This window comes from Apodemus sylvaticus, chromosome 1 (genome assembly GCF_947179515.1).
Source record: "Apodemus sylvaticus chromosome 1, mApoSyl1.1, whole genome shotgun sequence".
In the NCBI taxonomy this organism is placed as follows: Eukaryota; Metazoa; Chordata; class Mammalia; order Rodentia; family Muridae; genus Apodemus; species Apodemus sylvaticus.
The window spans coordinates 102,874,272-102,878,340 of NC_067472.1; the positions used below are offsets into that span (position 1 = coordinate 102,874,272).

General features: G+C 39.0%; 1 pseudogene; it reads left to right on the forward strand.

Annotated features, from left to right (window-relative positions):
• Positions 1-1,135: 1,135 nt before the first annotated feature.
• Positions 1,136-1,853, forward strand: LOC127683972 (high mobility group protein B1-like; annotated as a pseudogene).
• Positions 1,854-4,069: the final 2,216 nt, after the last annotated feature.

A 4,069-nucleotide genomic window follows, 5' to 3' on the forward strand; every position in this document is an offset into this window, starting at 1 on the left:
ATGTCCTGAGCAGTGAATGATAGTAATTACTTAAAAGACTGAGGTATCAGGACTGTGAACTCTAGGCCAGCATGATCTACATAATAAAACTATATGAAATAAGTATGTGTGTGTGTTTGTGCATGCACATGTATAAGTATACACACTGTTAAAGGATGTCTTCATTCTCAGTTCTTCACTTCTTAACAAGACAATTATATATCCTCACCCACACCAGCTATTTCACTGTAGCTTTGAGATTGGATACCTGATTTCCTCTTTCCTATACATTTCTCTGCTTGCTAAATAGGGTATTAATGAATGTGATGAGAGAAGAAATCTTCAATAAGATTCTACTTACTGTGCTATGGAAAGTGCTTCTCTAATAGACCTTTCTCTCTCAACCTGGCCTCTAGAATGAGACATGGTCCAGACCTGAGAAAATTCTGCACCTGAGGCAAGTGACTGCCACGTGCACATCTAAGGGGACCCACAAAGTCAAAGCAGTCTAGATGAAGGGGACATTTGTCCATCTAGAGATTACAACATGTGCCATAACTGTGATCAGACTTTGTGGATGGTGCTCAATAAAAATGAACTAACACAATTTAATTTCTGTTCCATTGTATAAGCATAGAATGTATTCTCAATTTTTTTTATGTTATCATGATGATTAATATTAAGAGTTTGCCTTGTTTAAAACATAATGACTTTAAAATATTCTACATATATTTTGGGGGGGAAAGAATCAGTTTTTTATTTTATTTCCTTAGAGAGCATTCTAGGTAGCAAACATACAAGAACGATGACTTCAGACATGCATGGAATACTTGCTGAAGCTCTAAACTGGGCCTTGTTTTCTTTAATTGAAGAACATATTTTGCATATAATACATTGTGATCATTTTCCTTCCTTTTAATCTGCTTTTTCTGATAGCTGAAATCACTCCAGGATAATTAGTATAAACTTCATTGATTCAAACGACTATATGGCATTTGATATCATGAATGGGTTAGAATTTAGTCAACTGCTTCCTATTAATGAGCATTAAGCATTAAAGATGTCTTCAGGGAGCTCCATAGGGACAGGCCAGGGCAAGCAAGAGCTCACCTAGCACTGCACAACTCTGTGCCTTGTGGAAGAAAATCAACTAAACATGGACAAAAATCCTAAGAGGCTGAGAGGTAAAATGTACTCATATGCATTCTTTGTGCAAACCTGCTGGGAGGAGGATAAGATAAAGTATCCAGATGCTTCCATCAACTTCTCTGAGTTCTCCAAGAAGTGCTCAGAGAGATCAGACTATGTCTTCCAGAGAAAAGAGGAAATTTGAAGACATGACAAAGGCTTTGCAGGCTCGTTATGAAAAAGAAATAAAAACCTACATCCCCCTGCAAAGGGGAGACAAAAAAGTTCAAGGACCCCAATGCACCCAGCAGGCCTCCTTCAGCCTTCTTCTTGTTCTGTTCTGAGTACCACCCAAAATTCAAATGCGAACACCCTGGCTTATCCATCGGTGATGTTGCAAAGACACTAGGATAGATGTGGAACAACACTGCAACGGATGGCAAGCAGCCCTGTGTCAAGGCTACCAAGCTGAAGGAGAGGTCTGACAAGGATACTGCTGCTTACAGAGCTAAAGGAAAAGCCGAGGCAGCAAAAACGGGGGGGGGGGTGTGCTCAGAGCTGAAAAGACCAAGAAAAAGAAGAGAAAGATGAGGAGGAGGATGAAGAGGAATGAGGAGGAAGAAGAGGAAGAGGAAGATGATGATGATGAACAAGGTGGTTCTAGCACAGGTTTTTTTCTGGTTTATAAAAGATTTAATGCCCCTTGTACAAAATTTATTCCTTTTAAAGAAAAAATTGAATTGTAATGCTGTGTAAGATTTTTTAAAAAACTGTACAGTGTCTTTTTTGTATATTAACACACTACTGAATGTATCTTTAGATAGCCCTGCCCTGGTGGTATTTTCAATAACCACTAACATTGCCTGGTACAGTCTGAGGGCTGTAAAATTGGCAAGGAAATTTAAAGCAGGTTCTTGTTAGTGTACAGTACAGATTAGTTATATATAGGGACAGTAGTTTTGTTTTGTTTTGGAGGATATATTTGTCATCTTCAGTTGTCTCTGATGCAGCTTATATGAAAAAAATTGTGCTGTTACCTGGATATCACTTTGTAATTGCAAGAGAAATTGCAGCTCTTTTGTTGATATTCTGAATGCTTCTAAGTAAATACATTATTTTTTTAAAGTCTTTCTTTTTCCCATCTCCCTCTTTCTCAATGTTCCCTAAACCTAAGTGTGGAAGAGGAAGTACAACTGTCTTATTTAAGGCTGAGCCCTCAGCTACCACTTAGCATAGTCACCATCTGTGGGTCTGTGAATTCATTGTCATTCTCTGCAAAGAGAAAATTCTTTCACTAAGTCTGGAAGTAGATTTATCTATGGATATACACAGAAATTTGGAATGCAATTTGATCCTGTGTCAATTTGTTTAAACAACAATGGTGTATTCCCCCCCACCACCCCTTGGACCTATCTCCCTATTGTTATGTTGACCAGCATAGCAATAACAGATATGTCTCCCTTTTGTGGTGTGAGCCTTAAATGCAGCAAAAATGTGTTTGGTTACTCCCATCATGCCTGGTTTTGTAGTTTATAGGACTCACAACTAAGTAAAACTATTTATCTCCATAGTACCTTTTGGAATATTAATACCACACAGGGAGGAAGTTTCCAACTCTATACCTAATAGTTTTCTCCATATCTTGCAAACCAAGTATGTCACATCTTCAAAAATAGGGTCTTATACTCTAGTTTTGATGGGCAGAAACAAATTGACAAGATTTTGTATTGTTTGGGGCCTATGGCATCTTCCTGACCAATAACTCCTACATAAGTATTCCCTATATAGGACTGAAGATTTTCTTTAGTAACCATTGCTTCACAGAGCATCAGTGTCTACCCATGCAATGAACCTCCCTTCAACTTATCTTTTGTATGTTTTTTTTTTAATTTTTATTATTCGATATAATTTATTTACATTTCAAATGATTTCCCCTTTTCTAGCCCCCCCCACTACCCGAAAGTCCCGTAAGCCCCCTTCTCTTCCCCTGTCCTCCCTCCCACCCCTTCCCAGTTCCCCGTTCTGGTTTTGCCGAATACTGTTTCACTGAGTCTTTCCAGAACCAGGGACCACTCCTCCTTTCTTCTTGTATCTCATTTGATGTGTGGATTATGTTTTGGGTATTCCAGTTTTCTAGGTTAATAACCACTTATTAGTGAGTGCATACCATGATTCACCTTTTGAGTCTGGGTTACCTCACTTAGTATGATGTTCTCTAGCTCCATCCATTTGCCTAAGAATTTCATGAATTCATTGTTTCTAATGGCTGAATAGTACTCCATTGTGTAGATATACCACGTTTTTTGCATCCACTCTTCTGTTGAGGGATACCTGGGTTCTTTCCAGCATCTGGCAATTATAAATAGGGCTGCTATGAACATAGTAGAGCATGTATCCTTATTACATGGTGGGGAATCCTCTGGGTATATGCCCAGGAGTGGTATAGCAGGATCTTCTGGAAGTGAGGTGCCCAGTTTTCGGAGGAACCGCCAGACTGATTTCCAGAGTGGTTGTACCAATTTGCAACCCCACCAGCAGTGGAAGAGTGTTCCTCTTTCTCCACACCCTCTCCAACACCTGCTGTCTCCTGAATTTTTAATCTTAGCCATTCTGACTGGTGTAAGATGAAATCTTAGGGTTGTTTTGATTTGCATTTCCCTAATGACTAATGAAGTTGAGCATTTTTTAAGATGCTTCTCCGCCATCCGAAGTTCTTCAGGTGAGAATTCTTTGTTTAACTCTGTACCCCATTTTTTAATAGGGTTGTTCGGTTTTCTGGAGTCTAACTTCTTGAGTTCTTTATATATATTGGATATTAGCCCTCTATCTGATGTAGGATTGGTGAAGATCTTTTCCCAATTTGTTGGTTGCCGATCTGTCCTCTTGATGGTGTCCTTTGCCTTACAGAAACTCTGTAACCTTATGAGGTCCCATTTGTCAATTCTTGCTCTTAGAGCATACG